Raw genomic sequence first — 22,742 nt, forward strand, 5'->3', positions numbered from 1 at the left:
AATATTCCATTCTATAAAAGTTCTTTTAATTAGAGGGCGTTAGTTTAATAAACATTTCCATGTGATTACCTTTAACATGCCGTTAAGTCGTGATAAAAGGAAATAAAAACACAGGACACACATTTTCATTCATTTGGAAAATGTCAAGTTTTATTATTACGACCACTAAATCGGGTGCGACCAAAAGCCCCGTTTAACGGCAGTATCGGGTAAAATTCCACTGAGCCCCGACTGTGAAACCTATATAAGGGTGAGTGGAGTCCATTGGAGACTTTTTACACTCTCTCTCTAAACTCTCTCTCTAGACCTGTTTTCGCCCCGAATCCGCAACCAAACGCTTCCATATTGTAAGTCCGCTTACCCTAGCCTATTCTAAACATATTGATTCATGTTTATGGACCAAAATTCGGACTTAGAAGCATTGTAAAAGGAGTTTACGGCCTAAGCTCCTCCTTAGGCCGTAAACACCTAAAACAAGGCCAAAACGACCCAAACTTATCCCCAATGGCTAGGAAATAAATTGAGGTAATAGCCTAGGAGTGTTTAAACACTAAAATGCATGGATTTGGGACTCAAAGAAGAGTTTACGGCCCAAGCACAAGCTTAGGCCGTAAACTCCTCAAAATCATGTCAAAAGTGCCCCAAAACACTCCCAAACTCACACTAGGGCTTAACCCATAAATTAAGGGCTTATTCCTTTGAGTTTAGAACACTTGAACACATAAAAATGAAGGATAAAATGGAGTTTACGGCTTAGGTCTATACCAAGGCCATAAACTCCCCAAAACATGCCCAAAATGTAGTTTTTGCCCCCCAAATGACCATAGGCTATTTCTATAAAATGCTAGGAAGGATTTAAGGGCTTAAACACAAGGAAATATGGGGTGACTTGGAGTTTACGGCCCAAGCATTTATCTAGGCCGTAAACTCCCCAAAACCCCCTCAAATGTTGGTTTTAATCACCCAAAATAGCATCAAACTTCATAAGAAAATTCTAGAAAGGCAATAGGGACTTTAAACTTCACAAATCACTAAGGGTGAGAGTTTACGGCCGTAAACTCCCTTGGGAGAGTTCCTAGGCCATAAACTCCTATAAAATGCCCTTAGGAGCCTCAAATCCACTCATGCCTTTTGGGAAAAGTGCTTAGAATAATTCTATGAATAAGCTAGAAGCATCAAACACCCAAGAATATGACCTTGGGAGTTTACGGCAGTAAACTCCCTTAGGTTGGGCCCTAAACTCCAAGTTTGGTCTATGTTAATGCTTTAAATCCATTTATACACTTGATATTTGAGTTTAGCAAAGTTCCACAACTGATAAGAGACCCTTAGCACCCTTAAACGCTACCCGGGACCCCAAACACTCAACCAAAAGTGTTTTCCGCTCCTTTGAGTGTGTATAATTGTTTAATTAGTATATTATATGCTAATTGTATGTGAACATATGTTATCACATGTTAAAATAGGTCCTTGTGTGTGTTCAAGTCCTTGCGTGACCCCGAACGCCCAAACGACACCTTCGTCGGACCTACTTACACCAGGTGAGTTCATACCCCTGAATGAACCTTTTAAATGCTTTTAAATGTTTTCTTAGGGGGGGATTACAAGTAAACATGCCAGTTATCATGTCAATCACATGAGATTGATAACCCGCATGCACAAGATTTTACCACTGTACACTGTTTTACCGAGTAGGACACTGTAAATGGCTTTCAAAAAGGGTTTTTAAATTGTTCAAGTTCTTACTTTTATAGCTTATCAAAGATTCATTTTCAAACTAATTTATAAATGATTCCCAAAGATTTCTAAAGGTTTTCACACCTATTTTATTAAAGAATAGAAATGCGATTTTCCTAAGTAATAAAGTTTTCAAAGGTTTTCATGAATACTTTTAATTGTTAATTATTGCCGCTTCTCTTATACTTATTTTATACTCCTACTCTGTAATGCTTTCGCTTATACCTGATGACGCTTATACTTATTCACGCTCTTACTTAGCGATGCGATTCTTCTTCACTTATACTTGATAACGACTCTACTTCACTTATACTTGATACGCTTTTGCTTCACTTATTGTCGCCTCTAGTTCATGATACGCTTATACTTGTTCGACACTTCTACTTCACTTGCGACCGCTTCTACTTCACTTGATAGACACTTCTACTTCACAAGGATCACTTCTACTGGAAACACACTCAGTCTTAGTTAGATGTATGTCTCTACTTATATAGGTATATATAAGTAATGATTGAAAGACTTAGGAAGGCTCGTCTGCCCTATTTCCTTTTCTTCATTGAGATGTGGTCTGGTGGGATCGGGTAGCCGTCCGCAGGTCATTTGGTTCATTAGTTATATACTATGTATATGAGTATGGACATACAGGAAATTCTCTAGTCGAGTCAGTTAAGAGTCTCTACCTCTATTCTACACTTACTTAGAAACACACTACCCACTGTTTGGAAGTCTCTACCTCTAGTATATCACTTTCATTAGAAACCCACTATTTGGGATGCATCTTCAGGACACGGCCTTCTCCATCGTCTAGTTGGTAACTAGAGTCTCCTGTAGGGAGAGCGGACATTGTGTGTATAGATCTATACGGGATTGACACCCCCGCACCCTGACTGCTAGCTACAGTCCACGGCTCACAAAGCTAAGGGGTGAAAAATGTCACATTATATAGATGCTTGTAGGGTGTCTGGAACTCTAGTCAGTATGGTTACGAGTATCCTGGGTTACCTTATAATTCATGGCTTTAAGGTAATGGTATTTTCGTCAGCAATTTACACTGTATGCTGATGTCACTTTTCAGAGTCACACTGTTTTGACCTTGCTAAACGTATCTTCCATTTGATACTGTCTGGGGTCTGTAGTCTCTGTTTTGACCTTGCTAGACGTATCTTTCACTTAATACTGTCTGGGGTCTGTAGTCTTTGCTTTGCCCCTGCGAGATGTACCTTTCATTTGGTATCGTCTTCGGTCTATATTCACTGTTTTAGACCTTGCCAGATGTACCTTCCATTTGGTACCTTCAGGGGTCTGTGTCTTCCCTTTGTTAGACTGAACCAGGCATGTCGTTAATTCGATACCCTCCTAGAGTCTATGATTCCTTGCCTTAGTCAGCAGTCCTCACTGCTGAGGCATATGTTATTCCCTGATGTCTCTTGATTTCTTTAATAATCAAATTCAGTATTTTGATAATAATAGCAATTAAGGGAAAACTACCTTTTACCACGTTACACTGAACAGTCTTGGTAGAAGGCTGCTTTATTGAAAGAAAATATAGGATTTTCTGGAAAGAACACTGATGCACTGAAAACACTTAAACTACTACTTATTGAAGTTATTTGACTAAATGACACTAAATACTTATGAACTCACCAGCATTTGTAAAAATGCTGATACTCGCTTTTCAAATAACTTGTAATCTCAGGTCAGCAATTAGACAGGTACATCCCCTGGAGCTGCTGATGAAGATGGCTTAAGTACCTTGCTGCACTTTATATATTTTTCTTGTATTACTTTGATACTATGTAATGTAACCATGTAAAATTATTACTATTAATGCAATGTTTTGTTGTACTTTGATTACTATATGCATGTGTTGTGATACTTGACATGACGTCATCCACCCCAGAACGTTTCTGCCGTTCCGGTTTTGGGGTGTGACAGGGGGGGGAATACAAGCAAAAGTACAAGAATATCTTGTTCTTAAACACATGATTTTAGTTAAATGGTTTCATAATTGTACATTTTTAAGAATTGAAAACCTTTTAACAAACTGTTTTAACTTGCAGAATTATTTGTTTTAACCGGATTTTCAATTCTTATTATACATTGATGTATTGTATACTTTATATTTGATTGTTCACATTTAAACTGATGAACACATAAACCATTGTAATGTCTGTAATAAAACACTAACGTTCGAGTGTAAAAGACAGACACCATCATAAAACATAAAACATCTGTATGTCCTTAACAATACACCTAGGCTCGAGTGTGATAGATAAATACCATCATAATACACAAATCAATTGTAATGTCCTTAATAATACACCTAGGATCGAGTGTAAAGGACAATCACCATAAGATAACACATATATCATTTGTAACGTCCTTAATAATACACCTAGGATCGAGTGTAAAGGACAGTCATCATTAGATAACACCTAGGCTTGAGTGTAATGTCCTTAATAAAACACCTAGGTTCAAGTGTAAAGGACAGTCATCATTAGATAACACCTAGGCTCGAGTGTAATGTCCTTAATAAAACACCTACGCTCGAGTGTAAAGGACAGGTACGTTAGAACTTAGCTAGTCGTAGATACTACTTTCCTAGTCGAGAAGTAAAGAGTAATCTTAAAGATTGGAGACACGTCCTTGTAACACTTCCTTGGCACGAGATAGTGGAGGACTAACCCTGTAACTAGAATCTCCGAATGTAGGAGAACGTGGCTTGATTGTATAGATCTATACGAGACTGACAATCCCACACCTGGCTGCTAGCTACAGCTGAACCGAAAGGTTCAAGGGTGACGAAAGTCATAAAAAGGATATTGGCCCTGGTCCAAGTCGTATCTAGTCTGAGTATGGTTAAGGACTCGCAATCAGGACTATTAACACTTTACGAGTATTTATTAGTTTTATGTACGTAATAAAACTAATGTACGTTCAAGGATGACAGGCACACCTACACACATTCAGGAAAACATGGGGTTTTCCTGGGGAGAACACTGAACATAATCAGAATTGGTAATAGTTCACACACACACAGTCAGGAAAACATGGGGTTTTCGTGGGGAGGACACTGAACATAATCAGAATTGGTAATAGTTCACACACACACACAGTCAGGAGAACATGGGGTTCTTCCTGAGTAATCGTAGTACGAAACTAGAAAAGTGTAACAAGTTAAATAACTGAACTACAATTCACAAGAACAGTCATGTTTTCATTGTACATCGTTTACTTTATTTTTTGGATTTGGAAACTAACTTTACATAAGAAAATATGGGATTTTCTTAGATAACCACTTTTTTAGGAAAACAATGGAACTCGTACATTTTTAGAAAAACTAACCGCTTATGAACTCACCAGCTTTATGCTGATTTTCAAACCGCTTGTATTCTCAGGTCCGTGTTAGACAGGTACCCGAAGATCCTTTTGTGCGAAGACGGAGTTCTCAGAAGACTCGTTTCGTGTTGTTTATATATACTATGTATCACATGTATAACTTTTGTTTTTGAAACGAATGTAAAACTTCCATATATGTAATGTAATGGTTGATTTACTTTACTTACTATGTACATTGGATTTGATACTCAATGTGGAGTCAACCATGGAAATGTTTCCGCCTTCGGTTTTCGGGGTGTGACAGATCGATTGCAAATGCTATAATATTTGACCATTCTAAAATTTTCCAAATGTGTAGCACATTTAGAGGGAAAAAGGACAAGAATCGGTTTTGACTAAGATAATTAAAAAACTATCAAAGGACGATCCAAAGTTCGTTGAGGATTGGTCGCTTGTGAGTAGTTGGAAGTATGGTATTGGATGGACCATATCGACATTATTATGAATAGATAAGATTCTATTAAGAATGAGTTGTCATATGGCAAATATGGAAATGTTTCCCATATTGGGAGTTAGATATTGAGAGTCTATGTCAAGATTAGAAAATTTTATGCAAAAGGATGTTCAAGGAATGTACTTTGAGTGAGAGACATCACGTCTATGGAATTGTATTGTAACAATCTCAAATAGAGGACCTTGTAATTTCATTGTCAATATGAAAGGATCATTGCATAAAATGTTAGAATCTAGCATATTCTATAAGTACAAGAATTTGATATTCTTACACTTGTGAAAGGGATTGGGAGTTGTGAAATGAGTATGATTGGAAATGTGTTCATTTGATCTATTTCACAACGTAAGGACCATAGGTAAACATTGTGTGCATGCTAAGAGCATGGGAGAAGTGTAGTAATAATTCAAGTAAGAATTTGATTACCCGAAACAACAAATAATGAGTAATCAATATGGTGATTAAATACAATGTTTTATTGATACCCAAAGTTTGGGTCCATATGGGATTAGTATTATTCTTTGTGTTTCACTTTGCATGTTTTGACTTCCTGAATAATTAATTATTTCAGTATAATCAAATTATTCGAACGGACCACAGTCATTCATATGTTAGAAGTAGGTATGAATAAAGACTGTCATGAATTGGTGTGTGGATTGTCTAAAGTGTATTAGACATACGCAAATTTTTGTTGCAAAGTTCATGAGTGCTTATGAATATGATTTGAGCATTGGATTAAACGCACGATCACTTGGATCACTTCATGAATTGTATCACGAATGATTGGTGAGACGATAACATCTTATATTCTTGAAACCGAGATGTGTGAGTTGTATCTTGCAAGTCGGTTGCACAATGATAATATGTAAACGCACTAGTAACTTGGTGTTCTAAAACATATTGTTGTGTGTGATTCGGTAAGTGAGTGCAAGCAAGCATTGAATCAAATTTATTCGTTCCTTTTATCCAATGTAGGATAAAAGCGATATCTTTAGGCCCCTCGATGATTTAGTGATGGCACATAAGCGCTTGGCCAAGTCGATACTAATTTGATGTGATCAATTGTAGTCTGTTGTCAGTCGTCATAAATCGGAAGTCGGGAAACAGTATAGAGAGAATGATTTGAATTCATGCCTCGCATCTATACGATATCAAGAATGGAGGAATATATGATCTCTTATCTAAAGGACACGCGTTTCTGATAAGATCAGAGTTGACAGCGGCTTTTGAAAGCTACGATTACAGATCAGGATCTGAAGTCATACGCAGAATAGTTATTAGACTTATCCAAGTAGGAGACTATTGGATTAGTGTCTAAGTCTATAACTATTTTGGTATGTACTTGACCCGATGGTGCATGGTCCTTTTGGGGTGCCTTCACCAAAGCAACTTGATAGGATGAATTATGGAGAGAAAGGATTAATTATGATTTATTAATATATTATGAGAATAATATATGAAAGGAGAAACATATTGTTTAACTAATATTAGTCAAGAATTAGTTGATAATTAGTTTTGTGGCTAAAAGAGATTAATTAAACTTAAGGGACTGGAACTGTAATTATAAGATAATTGCATTTGGGCTATGGATTACTTAATAATCTATAGGTTGGACAAATTCTATGGGGAAGCCCATTAGAAATCTTCCAAGGGAAATACTAAAGGAATCCATGGGCTGCTTAGGGCTTAAGCAGTCAGATTAGGGTTTCCTAGTTGAAAACCCTAATAGCCTACATGTATATATAGCACCCTTAAGCCCCAAAAACGTGGTGAAGAGTTCCACTGGGGTTTTTGGACGATTTGGGTAGCCTCCCCTCTCCTTGTTCTTCATCCTCTTGCTCTTGGTGTTTGTAAGCCATTAGAGGAGTGACAATTGTGACTGTAAGCTTTCTAAAGTCATTACAAGGTGGATTTGAGATTGTTATTGCTACATAACAATCAAGGTAAGATCTAAACCCCATTCATAAGTTAATATGATTAATTGTATGCTAGATCTAGAGTTTAAAGTCTTGGATGAATTGCATGTACAATAGAGAAACCTAGATCCAAGCATTAGGGTTTGCATGAGCACATAGGATGTTCTTGTGGCCAAAACACATCATATATCTATTGGCCTATAAGTCGTAATCCCTCATGAAGTCATCCAACTATGCTCTTCTGCCACTACCTTTAATACAAGGAACTGAGTGGGTCGGGCTTGGGAGCTTGGTGAGCACATAGGGTTTTCAACCCACAATCAATAATTTTATTCATTTCATCGACCAACAATAACCTGATTACCCATTCCTGTTATCCTCACTTCACGTCCCTAAAACACCTATCATAAGGGACCTAGCCTAAGGATCATCATTGGGATGGACACTATTACCAAGGGGGTTCCTCAATAATAAATGTCCTTAAGGCAACCATGGGGGATGGAGTACACCGATGAACACATCTTTTACAAACACTTACAGGTTGCGAGCCTGCTAGCATTCCACTGGACTGTTTAGAAAAGTTTGTGGTCGTCATCCATACTCCTCTAGATGACTGGATCAACGTCAACATTGAGGCCTCTCACCATTTTATCGCAGAACAACTATTTCATCTACCCATGTTTTACCCAACATATTTGTAGATATAAATTAGATATACAATTGAAGTCATTTAAAACATGTATAAAAATTGTTCATCCAACATAGATAGCAAGTATATAGATAATATGCACACGTAGCACGTAATTTATATAAAATACTTCATATCTATGTGTAAGATGAAAGTAACTATGCACTCACTTGTTAAGGTGGTGATTCTTAACTCAGATAGTGCTTTGCTTCTTTTAATTTATTTTCCTTCGACGAAACTTATAATCATTACCACTAGATTTTAGTATAACATTTACCATGACAAATTATTAGTTTTAGATTCATCATTAAATCAAAGTCTACTTTCTTGATCTATCAAGTAAGGATCAGCCAGGCAGGACAGTTGGGAGGCATGACCATTTCGACATATAGCTTTTCTTAAATCCAACAACCAAACCCAACATGACCATTCTAGACACCTCTCCCGTAAGTAGTTCAATCAGTATAACGACTTTGAATTACTAATAAATCTTATTTATTGGTTCATAATAATGATATTATATTTAAACATAAGCTATATTGAAAGTAGGGTAGGCATATCTCACTTATAGCAGGTTTTGTTAAAAACAGGCTCCGCTGGAGCAAACCATCTAAGCCGAAAAACTCTTTCTCTCGGAGCCTTCGGGAGCTCCGGGACTTCCTTCGGGTGCTAAGGGGTACCCTAGGCTTTGGTAGGGTTGGGGTAGGCTAGAGAGAAGTTAGAGAGAGAAAGAGATGGGTTTTGGAGTGATTTAGCCGGCTACCCTCGCTTCCCTTTTATAGGCGTGCGAGGCTGCTGTTACGCGTTGCGTTCCTCAGATCTATACGGGGCGTAGAGACACGCGTCGGTAAGCTGCTGGGGCTTCATGGCGCACTTCGGACCGCAGGAGGATATGGAGTATGCGCAGTGATCCCTTCGGACGCGGGGCATTCCTCAGACGTTAGGCATTCCCTTGTACACGAGCCATAGCGAGCCAGCTGTCACCATTCGAAGCAAGACAGTGGGCAGCAAGCGACGGCCGAGATTGTGCCACGTCATCCGTTCTCGCAAATCCGAATCCCGATTTCAAAATTACATAACTTTCACATATGAGCTCTGTTTTCAACGTTCTTTATATGCACGCATAGGAAGGATCGTACTCTACAACTTTCTTTAGACTCCGACGGCTTATTTTGAATTTATTTTTAAAGTTATATTTTTAACAGTTCGAGACATAAATAGTCCGTTAAAAATTCATAAATTATTCATACAACGTTCGTTTTTATCTGTCTTTTTATAGTTACTCTACTATTAGCGAGATCTTCGATTCTCCTTTAAGTTGTGTCGGCTAAAAATTGTTCGATATAATATTCGAACTCCGGGCTGTGTACTGCTGATTTGAAACTTAGAAAAATCATAACTTCCTCATACGAAGTCAGATTTGGGTGTTCTTTTATCCACGCTCTCGGTTTAACGTATGCTATGACTTTTATTTAGATCGCTAAGGCTAAAAATCGCTCTATCATAATTTCACTATTTACGCCGCGTAGTGTCGTGCTAGTTCTGTCGCAAAACTTCGACAGGCCATAACTTTTTCACTATAACTTGGATTTCGGGGTTCTCTATATGTCCGGAATCCTTGCTATGACCACTACCACTTTACGTATAGGTATCAGGTTTATCTAACATTTTATTTTTGACGCTTACTTTTATCCTTTATTTATTACATCATTATAAACAAGTATAAAACACATAAATTCAAATAATACTCAAATAATTCATCTTTATTACTTCAAAATAGGTTAAAATGGTTAACCTGGACTATTACATCATTATACTAATGTGTAGCCTAGAAGCACGTGCGTTACATTTTCCCTCTGGGTTACAACACAAACCAACCCAATTCCAGATGCATCGCTATAGACTACGAAGTCTTCAACTCCGTTCTAAGAAACAACAACAAGACATGGCTTTTATACTAACTCCATACGTTATTTCTTCATCCTAGGTAATAGTTGTCACACCCCGGCCGTCAGCGGAAACACCGGGTGGTGTAACGTTGTCACACCCCAAAACCGAGAACGGCAGAAACGTTTTGGGGCGGAGGACGTCATGTAATGTTTCACAACAATGTAAAGTAGTAAACAAGCAACAACATCATCCATTGCATTAATAGTATAAATTTAATTACAAGTGTGTTCTTTAATAGTATAAGACAACATAATAACTAATCAAAATAAAAAGGAGTCTTGATTTCTCCGTCTTCACAAAACGTGGTCGTCGTACCTGTCTATTTGTGACCTGAGAATACAAGTTATTTTGAAAGCGAGTATCAGCAATAAATCCGGTGAATTCATAAGTATTAATGTGTCTTTGATTTGTAAAAACTGTGAAGTAAGGACTTGTAAACATTTGGAGAAAAGTTGGAAAATGTTTGTAAGTAATTGTAAACGTTTGAAAACCCTATGAAATCCTATATTTCCTACTAGTATAAAAGTAGTATTCTACTAAGACTCGGCTATTTTGGAAGTAAGCATCACTGTAGATGTGACGGTTTTTCCCTTATTTAACTATTATTATAAAAGTTATTGTCTACCTCGTCGTTTATGTGTATGAGTCCCAATATAAAGGTAATAAAGAAAATAGTTTATCTATATCAAATGTATCCTTTTGTAGTAGAATATTCACGGCGTGGAAACTCGCCGAACAGTACAACCGTAAGAACTCGTCGATGCTCCTTTTCCCTTCTGTAGCTAACAGCTTCGGGTGTGGAATGGTAAGTCCCGAAATGTTTCTAACAGATCCTAGGTAATATTATATATTAAACGTATTAATGTAGATGTGTTTATGTAAGCGTATCTCTGTAAATGTATCATTGTAAACGTATCTCTGTAAACGTATCTATGTAAATGTACTAATGTAAGCGTATCTATGTAAATGTACTAATGTAAGCGTATCTATGTAAATGTACTCATGTAAGCGTATATATGTGAACGTATTCATGTAACATATAATGTATTAGTAAGGACTCATGAATGAACTGACTCTTGTGTGATTCCTGTACTTGGAATTGTAAGTAGTATCTCCTAACTATACCTATTATAATTACTAGTAATGTACGAGTATAACCGGAAGTATACCTTTGCTACCCAAAGGTACTAAATTGACTGGTGGAACTTTTATGTCTATATATATATATATATATATATATATATATATATATATATATATATATATATATACACATGATATATAACTAATATTTAGACGACATTTGGACGAGCAAACGATGCCCTAAGGCCACAACCCAACGAGGAAAAGGAAATAAAGCGAGCAAACCATCCCAAGTCCTTTAAACATGATTTATATAACTATACATATGTAGGCATGCATTTGACAATATTAAAGCGTAAAAGAAGTGTTGTTAAACCTTTGAAAAGTTTAATACTAACAAACGATGACTTGATGTCAGTTTATAAAACGATTGAAAGCATTTTGTTTGATAAGACCGTTTAAGTATAAGGAAAACCTTTGTTTGAAGACACCTTTGTAACAGACGTTGAAAGGAACTTACAGTGTGTAAGACAGTTTGATAAAGAGTTTTAAACATGTAAAAACGTTTAAGAAAGTCATTTGAAGTAATATGTTTGGTAAAACTGCTAAACGTGTAGTAAATCCATTTGTATACTAGTTATAAATCCCATGCGATTGATTAATTAACAACAAGTATAGCAAAAGATTGATGTTTTTCGTACGAGGTTAATCGTATGTTTACTTGTATTCACCCCCTTAAAAGTGTATAAAAGCATTTATAAAGTATTTGGAAAATATAAGTGTAGGGGTATGAATTCACTTGATATATTGAAAAAAGCGAGACGAAAACCGAGCAGAACTTCTACTCGAGAAAGCGGATTTCTTGGGATACTCGGGAATCTCGGGAGCATAAAACTTCCTTCCAAACATGGATATGACAACCGGGACTTCGGGATGGCTCCGAGGGTTTAAACGCAAAGCTTTGGCACGAGAAAGAGAAGAAATGAGCAAATAACCCCGGAACCCTCGCACCCTTTATATAGGGTCTGAATCTTCGGATTACGCTGGGCGTACCAAGGTATTACGCTGGGCGTAATCCGGATCAGACCGGTGACTCCTCCTCCTACAGATAATATCGGTATTTATAATTAATTTAAATATTTTAATTATTTAATAAACTTCAAAAATTCATATCTTACTCATACGAACTCCGTTTTCGACGTTCTTTATATCCACACGTAGGTGAGACTACGATCTACAATTTTCATTTAGGCTCCGTTGGCAAATTTTAAGTTTATTTTTAATATTATGTTTTTAATAGGCCAGGGCAGGAAAAGTCCGTTAAAATTCCATAACTCCTTCATCCAATGTCTGTTTTCGCCATACTTTTTACCGTTTTAATACCATTGATGAGATCTTCGATTCTCGTTTAGGTAATGTTGGCAAAAAGCCGCTCGATCTCGATTTCGACTTTTTTAGTTGTCTACTGCTATGTTTGAAACTTCGAAAAATCATAACTTCCTCATATGAAGTCAGATTTAGGCATTCTTTTTATGTATGTTTACGGTTTTGGGATATCTAAAACTTTCATTTAGATACCTAAGGTAAAAATTATTGTATTGAAACTTCGCATTTTACGTCTATCAGTGTTGCCGATTTTTGCTGCGAATCTTAGATTGGTCATAACGTCTTCGTTATAACTCAGATTTTAGTGTTCTTTATATGCACGAAAACCTTGATAAGATTGCTACCACTTTATTTAACCCAAATAAGATTTAGGAAAGTTAAATTTTTACCTATATTTGACTGGTGTTACATTTCATTGTCTCGAAATATCGGGTTGTCACAAACGTCATTCTTCGTATCACAGTTATATAACATACATTGAATAGTACTAAACAGTTTTATTAAATACATACGTTTATTGATGTTTGAAAGTTACATTATTGATTTCCTAGTGCTTATTACATAATATCCGATTATAGTCAAGTCCTTCATTGCCTTTTTTTCCATTCTGAGGTCAAACTCCTCCTGTTCCACTGTCATTCTTCTCTGTTGGGCAGTCCCTCTTGAAGTGTCCCTTTACGCCACATAGATGGCATATCCGAGAAATTTCGACATTGGTGGTTGAAGTAATGTGTTGGATCCGAGTCCTGCAGAAGCGGGTAGTGTGTCTGTTCTTGTTGCAGGTCTTGCAGTGTAACAGACAACAACTACCTAGGTGATGCAAGTTGCACTTATTGCACTTTGGTAGGTTTTCCAGCATACTGTCTGGCTGGGTTAGGGGCAATTGGGATACTGGAAGGGATGGTAGTAAGAGGTACAAATGTTGTCGATGCGAAGGTTGCCACTGGTTGTTGCCTTTTGTTTGCCCATTGGGGTGATTTTCATTTTAATTTATCCCAGAACTTTCATTTGTTATTCTTGGGCTTGAGATTCGGGGTGTTGTGGTATTTTGTTACTCGCTGAGGTACTTTATTGTTACTTGGATTGGAATTTTTGCTAACAATCCTGCTAACATTTGCGTTGTTAGCGTTAAGGTGAGTCAGAACAGCTGTCACGGCAGCTGAGACTGTAGCTTGAAAGGTAGTCGCATCAATCTGAAGAGTTGGTGTTTGGTTGATGGGTTGATCACTTTTCTTCGGCAACATGATTCTATTACAAGGAAAGAAATGAATTCGTGTGCGGATATGGTTGAACCTAGATGTAGTTTGATCGTTCATGTAAAGAATAGAAATATGTTCTCGTGGGTTTGACCTACATCCCTATGATGCAGTCTTAGTAAAGAGTAGAAGTAAGTTCGTAGAATGGTCTTAAGACGTTTGTCGTATAAGCCGGGGTATTATTGTTGGGTGAATAATATGATCCAACCTTTAAAAGAGGCTTGAAAATGATTCCGGAGTTAAATTACCCTATTCCAATAACTTGAAAATGATTCCGGAGTTAAATTACCCGATTATGGCATACATCTTAATGAACAGAGAGGTAATAGTAAAACTTCTCCTGTTCGAATACATACCAACTTTTCAAGTTCCTGAAAACAAATGCATTTTAAAATACGTCAACATAAAGTTGGTGAGTTCACAAGTTTTGACTCTGTATAAAAATAATACTTAAGTTCAAAAGTTTAGTTTTGAAAGTATCATTTTGACATTCCAACATTTAATATATATATATATATATATATATATATATATATATATATATATATATATATATATATATATATATGGTATAATAGTCTACTTATCAAATAAGTGTTATACCTAAACGTTCCTTGAACCTAGGGTATAAGTAGGGGGAAACTTATACTAAACATTAATACTTGTATACGACAAAGTATAATGTTTCTAACAATTTGTTACCATGAGCCTGTAACCACTACTATGACATAATATCTCTGATAAACCCACTCATGCTTTCCATGAGGACAACCCACTCATGATTTCCATGAGGACAACCCACTCATGATTACCATGAGGAACACCGCACGCTTCATCGATGCCAGAATAATAAACAAATAAAAGGATAGATCGGCACTCGCTTATGTTTGATTGTAGCTAGCAATCACGATTGAGGTTGTTAACCCGTATACTAATTATACACGACATCCTCGCTCACACAGGATTAACGGTTACAGTTCAGAGGATTTCTACTAAGATCCCCAATCTTAGTTGATGAATAGAATTACTCATTTAGACTTCGATAGCTTCCTATAGCTCTAACAACAAAAGCATTTTCGTGTCTAAAACCCTAAGTTACTAGACTATGCTTTTAAACATTACTCCTAACTTCATAACATTTAGGCAGTACAATAGGTATAAATTGAAGTAAAACCACGTTTTATCTTGACATAAACCAATAACAACAACAACATATAACATACCAAGTTTTATCTTGTGATAAAACCAATAATAGCAACATACTTTATAAATTAACATATAGAACTTCCAAATATAACTTCGGATGTATATCGCACACAACATATACATAGAATCCTAAGTATAACTCAATATCTATATTAGTATACTTCTATAACAATAGCATGCTAACAAGTTTACTATACTTGTATATTTTAGAAATAATATACACAAAACAACTATATCCCGGTTAATATAACTATCTATATTGACACGGATATACTATCATACAGACATAATATTAACATTCGTATAATATTTCACATGCGTTTTCCCTCAAAAATATTGAAAAGTGGGGCCGTGAAACTCACCTTCATATCGTATTTTGACGGAATCTAACTAAAAATAGTCAGCAGCTCGCAATCATTAGGCTCGGGATGCAAGAGGGCTTCAACAAAGGAGAGAGGAGGAAGGAGATCAGGTGTGAGAAAAAAAATGGCCGAACTTGCTATTCATAGGTAGATTTTTGGCCCTCGCGACGTGAGAAACTCATTGCTCACGTCGTGAGTTTGAAACTTATCTCTTCGTAGACTTGACATCCGTCTTCTAGCTTCCGAAGGTGGCCATATGGCTCCTCATGTCATGAGATATCTTTGCTCACGTCATGAGCTTAGAACTTATACCTTCGTAGCCTTGTCACTCACCTTCTAGGTCCGAAATCTGGCCTCATGACTCCTCACATCATGAATAAACATGTGTTCACGTCGTGAGTTCAATCAGATTAGGGTTTTCTGACAACTGTATCTTCGGAAGGTCATAACTTTCACATACGAACTCCATTTTTGACGTTCTTTATATCCATCCGTAGGTATTTACGAGTACTACAACTCTCTTTTAGACTCTAATAGCTAATTCTAATTCTGTTTTAAATTCATCTTATTATAGATATTTATAGTGTTCGGTTTATCGTAACTTCTTCAAGCGAAGTCAAATTTAGACGTTCTCTATATTGTATGGACGTATACTTTGAGTTGCATCATAAATTATGTATGAAAGTTCATATTTGTATTATAATTATCATGAAATACATAGTGAGTTTACTATATTACTAGTTTAACAAAATAAGATAACATGATTGGTATAATCACATGTGATTGTTATTGACCTATTTTTACGGGTGTTGCAATAGCCGTAGCTATTATATTACTTCATATGAGTATCAAACTTTTGGAATTCTTGTCTATAGGCAGTGCTCGCTCTTACACTTGCTCTGTAGCCCAAGTTGTACTTTTAATCGTGACCTTCAAGTCATAATCTCAATCCTTATTCGAGACTCCTCTTTCTCCTTAACAAACTTAAGATAAGTTCTTTCTTTTGATTACCATAATAGGCTGATGGGTCATGTTCTAATTGATGGGTTTTAGCTATAAGAACATCCTATGTGCTCATACAAACCCTAATGCTTGGATCTAGGTTTCTCTATTGTACATGCAATTCATCCAAGACTATAAAACCCTAGATCTAATCAATATAACATATGAATTAGGGTTTAGATCATACCTTGATTGTTATGTAGCAATAACAATCTCAATTCCTTCTTGTATTGACTTTAGAAAGCTTAGAGTCACAAATGTCACTCCTCTAATGGCTCGCAAACACCAAGAGCAAGAGGATGAAGAAGAGAAGAGAAGGAGGCTGCCCAAAACGTGTGGAAACCCTAACCCATTAGTTCACCACGTTTTTGAGGCTTAAGGGTTCTTTAAATAGTGAGGATATTAGGGTTATCTAACAAGGAAATCCTAATTGGGATTCTTAAGCCCTAAGCAAGCCATGGACTCCTTCCTTAAAGGCCCTTGGATGATTTCTAATGGGTTTCCCCATAGAATTTGTCCAACCTTATATTATAAGGTAATCCATAGCCCAATTGCAATTATCTTATAATTACAATTCTAGTCCCTTAAGTTTAATTATTATCTTTTAGCCACAAACTTAATTCTTATTAATTCTTGACTAATATTAATTAAATAATATGATTTCTCCTTTAATATATTATTCTCATAATATATTAATAAATCATAATTAATCCTTTATATCCATAATTCATCCTGTCAAGTTGCTTTGGTGAAGGCAACCCAAAAGGACCATGCACCATCGGGTCAAGTACATACCAAAATAGTTATGGACTTAGACACTAATCCAACAGTCTCCCACTTGGATAAGTCTAATAACTATTCTGCGTATGACTTCAGATTGATCTACAATCGTAGCTTTCTAAAGCCGCTGTCAACTCTGATCTTATCAGATACGCGTGTCCTTTAGATAAAGGATCATATATTCCTCCATTCTAGATATTGTCGTATAGACTGAGACATGGATCTAGATCATTCTCTCTGTCTATGTGCTGTTTCCTGAATTCAGATTTACGACGACTGACAACAGACTACAATTGAACACATCAATTTAGTCCCGGCTTGGCCAAGCGCTTAGGTGTCATCACTAAATCATCGAGGGGCCCACAGATATCGCATTCACCCTACTTTGGATAAAAGGAACGGATAAACTTTGACTCGATGCTCGCTTGCACTCACTCACCAAAATCACACATAGCAATATGTTTTATAACACCAAGTTACTGGTGCGTTTACATATTATCAATGTGCAACCGACTCGCAAGATACAACTCACACATCTCGGTTTCAAGAATATAAGATGTTATCATCTCACGAATCACTGGTGATACAAATCCATGAAGTGATCCAAGTGAGCGTGGGTTTAATCCAATGCTCAAATCATATTCATAAGCACTCATGAACGTTGCAGCAAACATTTGCGTATGTCTAATGCTCTTTAGACAATCCACACACCAATTCACGACAGTCTTCATTCATATCTACTTCCAACATATGAACGACTGTGGCCCGTTTGAATAATTTGACTGTTCTCAACCAATTAAATTATTCAGGAACTCAAAACATGCAAAGTGAAACACATGAATAATACTAATCCCATATGGTCTCAAACCTTTGAGTATAAATAAAACACCATTTATTTATCACCATATTGATTACTCATTATTTGTCGTTTCAGGTAATCAACTTCTTACTTAAATTATTACCACACTTGTCCCATGCTCTTAGCATGCACACAATGTTTACTTATGGTTCTTACTTTGTGAAATATATCAAATGAATACATTTCCAATCATACTCATTTCACAACTCCTAATCCTTTCTATAAGTGAAAGAATATCAAATTCTTGCCACTTATAGAATATGCTAGATTCTAACATTTTATGTAATGATCCATTCGTAATATCACTGCACTAAAGTCACAATGACTATTGGCAATGAAATTACAAAATCCTCTATTGTAGATTGTTACAAGACAATTCCTTAGATATGATGTCTCTCACTCAAAGTACATTCCTTTGAACATCCTTCTTGCATAAAAGTTTCTAATCTTGACATAGATTCTTAATATCCAACTCCAAATATGGAAACCTTTCCATACTTACCATATGACAACTCATTCTTACTAGAATCTTATCTATTCATAATTATGTCGATATGCTCCATCCAATATCATACTTCCAACTACTCACAAGCGACCAATCCTTAGCAAGCTTCGGATCGTCCTTTGATAGTTGTTTAATTATCTTAGTCAAACCGATTCTTGTCCTTTTCCCTCTAAATGCGCTAGACATTTGGAAAATTTTAGAATGGTCAAATATTATAGTATTTGCAATCAATCCTAAACCCGAAGCGTATGGGACACGATGCATAATGTCTTACATAAAGATTTGATACTTTATCAATCTTCTGCCATAATATTTTATGTGCTACGTTCTCACAATTAGAATTATGAAGAGGAATGTCATAATTATAATCGAAATTTAAGAACACACTATGTATCCTTGACTAAAATATTAACATTCCAAAACCTAAGCCTTTAGATTTGAAATGAAGCATAATATTCTCTCCCTTAATTATAGAAAAACAACTTTACAACTCTTACAACTTTGCAAAGTATGACTCTTGTTTTCTATAATTAATATTGCTAACTTGCAACACTTGCCTTAATAATCATACAAGCATTATGCTCCCACTATCACGATGATTATTATAAACATAACACTTATGCTCCCACTAGCTTTGACACGTATTCAGAAACAGCTTAACTCCCAGAAAAACAATGCCTATTGAATTTCTTTAAGTTCATATTTCTAATACACAATGCTTTGATAACCTTTTATCAAGGCTTCTTAAAGTTATACACCTTTGCCTTAAATAGCTCATGTGTGTCTTAAACAATTCAGACTAATTGCCAAATCTCACAATTCGAATCATGGAAAGGGATACCGTAACCATAATCGAATTCGAGAATACAATTTCACAATCACTATCTTCTTAAAATCTCTATTAGTGAAAGCATTTCCTCACAGTCATTTTCATGAAGGAGGGAATCTTATGACACTTAGTTTTTAATGGTGTATGTGTTCCTATCCATGTGAATTTTTTAAAACCAAAGTTTATGACAAATTCAAACTCATATGGACCGAGCCTTCTCAATCTTGATTTCTTGCCTTATGGTAACACGGCTGCCCACCATGTCTTCCAAGTAGTTAAGTAGCTCACCCTTTCCTATCAATGTACTTTTCATTGATCAATGTCCTTGCCTTTTATGCATTTAAATGAGAACTCATAGGGCTCACATGCATAATTAACTCAATTGGAACGACACAGAAACAAGATAATGTCAACACGATAGGTTGTAAACCTCAACTCGTGTGCTAGTGATGATCGATAAGGTTTATTCTTGATTAGTTCTTGAAACTTTTCAAGATCATTAAGACTCCCACTGACTCCTTGACATATAAGATTCTCTTGTCAATAAAACATTTCTTGATAAACGAATATTCAAGAGTAAGTGTAGCTTTTATCAAGAAAAAACACTTCATAAAATTTGGTCGTAGTTGTTCTTTGTCTTATCAAGACACCACAACTTTCCATATTTGATGAATGTTATAAACCTTCCTAATATGTGTCACTCAATGTCACAATCTTAACTCTAAGACTTGTTTTGGAACGAAGTATGATTGGCTTCTTGATTTAACCATTTCTTCAATTCTCGATTCCTCTTCTTAGACATACAATTGCACTAAGACTTACTTAGAGGATCAATTGAGATATGGTTCTTAATCATTAACACCTATCATAAAACATAATAAAAGGTACTCTCCCTTCTTCATAGAATGGAGAAACTTTTATCTTTCTGCCTACTTGATTCTTCTTATTCGTTCTGCTATTGATTTAAACCTTTTTCAATCAACTAAGAATTGCACTTAATCTCATAAGTGTAATCATATTTACTTAACCTTAGTAAATCATGCCGAATATCTTTGTTACTCTTGTGGTGGACTTGATCAACACATAACCTTGTGTGCTTGATCTCCTATTCCTTCACTTGACACTTTGTTAACGAATTAGTCTAATTTCCAAATATGAAACTTCTCATTCATCATGTAACACTTGTTGTATGATTCCAAGTCTTTATCCAATTGAAACTTGGGCGATGAGAAACTTTCCCTATTTGGTAAATTCTTGACCTTTACAGAATTAACATAATTAAGAATCACATCCATTCGTTGCAGAAATATGCGAACATCAATTTTTCATAACGATTTCATTGCAAGGAAATAAATAAATAAATAAATGAGTCAAACCAAAATTTATTTTATTTATAAAAGCAGCGGAAAACATTTTGTCCTTACAATGCAAAATCAATTGAAAAACTATGTAATAAATATTCCTAACAACTCTATCATAACTTTCTAAGCTCAAAATCTAATCTTCGAATCCATGCGATCGAGATCCATTTCTTCATGATTAGACTCATCTTGCTCTTTCATCAAGCTTCCTCTTCTTTTCATTGATCCTGCAAAACATTCAAATGCATTCTTATCACATCATGTATTAAGAATCAACGAATAGGAACTTAATGGAGTTAGATAGTGGATTTTTCCAGAAGCACAGCCATACTCTTTGACTCTCCCATCTTCTGGACTCTTCAGGCTCTTAGGGCAGACTTATATCCAACGCCCTTTCTCTTGGCAGCAAACGCGGGTCGGTTCTACTAGAACGTCCTCGGAAGCATGGTTGGTTGACTTTCCCAATAAATATGCTCCATTGCTTTGCCAAATCATTTCTGATTCAGCAGCAATAAGCATGTAAGTTAGGTCAATGAGGTTTGCATCATGATCCATCATATAACACTTCTTTTGAACTCATTATATGATTCAGGGAGTGATTGTAGAACCCAGCCTATAGCCAACTCATCAGGGAATGACGCACCTAACATTATTAACCTATCGATGTCTGATTTCATTCCTAGAACGTGGGCACACACGGGTTTACCATCTTCATGTTTCATTTCCAATAGGACTTTAGTGACATTGGACCTTTCAATTCTTCGATCTTGTAGGTTAGGGAGAATAACGGGAGGAGGTGGAGGAAGTGAAGCATGATTTCTTGTTCCTCGATCGAATCGTGGAATATCATCTTCATGTGGAATGCTTGTTCCACGGGATTTGGGAAGACCATAGTTGTCATACTTTGACATCTACAAACCAAGAGAAAACAAATTCAAGTTAGTTGATTGATTGAGTCCTTAGTAAATCACCCAGATGATATACTAGGGCTAGGACCCAACACAATATTCTACAACTCGGGAGAGGGATATCGTAACCCAAATTGCAGAACATTTGAAGGTAAGTGAATGACGATTCACTAATTTTCCACCATGAAAAACGAAAAATAGATTAAGTCTTAAATGTATTGAAAACTCCTAGATCCTATGAGATTCATTGAACTTTTCAATGGCATGTTTAAATCTCGATATGCCCCTCTAGTTTGTGACTGGGATGCCGAGGATCACAAAGCGGGTGTGAATAACCATGCAAATCTACATGGTGCCCTCACATGTTACAGTCACCTATTTGATGTGCCGGTTAACCACACACGCTCCACTGAACTATGACAAACATTGTGTCACCATTTGCTACCTTTGCTTAGAACCATTTAGTGTGCCGGTTAACCACACGCGCTCCACCAATGTCTTCGCAAGGGCACAAAGTGTAATTTCATGGAATTGCATCAATTCACTTTTGCTTAAGTAACTAAGATTGGGATTTTATGAAAACATTTAGCTTCTTTTATACTTCATTATACTTATAATGGAAGGTTTTGTCCTATCCTACCCATTCGGCTAACGACCCTCCACTAGTCAAGAGTGCGGTGGGTAAGAGTGGATACCCATTTAATCGCCATTTTCTAGGCAATTTCCTTAAACACCCCTTATAGACCAGCTTCGTGAATGAGGCCTACTAACGACAAGACTGACTTTTACTCATATATATATATATATATATATATATATATATACATATATATATATATATATATAATGTTAGACTTTTAATGTTATATATAGTATAGGGTGTATTTTACACTTTTAAAATACTATCTGGTCAAATTTAATAATTATACCTTTAATTCAATTAAATTGTAAACCAAATTTTATGGATTTATTAAACCTCTTTTAATTATACACCTTAATTAATTAATAAAACCATAAGGGTGTGATTTGAACTTTTCAAAACAATGATAGAGTTTTAGAATTTA

This window comes from Lactuca serriola, chromosome 4 (genome assembly GCF_051521515.1).
Source record: "Lactuca serriola cultivar US96UC23 chromosome 4, Lser_US96UC23_V15, whole genome shotgun sequence".
NCBI classification, from domain to species: domain Eukaryota; kingdom Viridiplantae; phylum Streptophyta; class Magnoliopsida; order Asterales; family Asteraceae; genus Lactuca; species Lactuca serriola.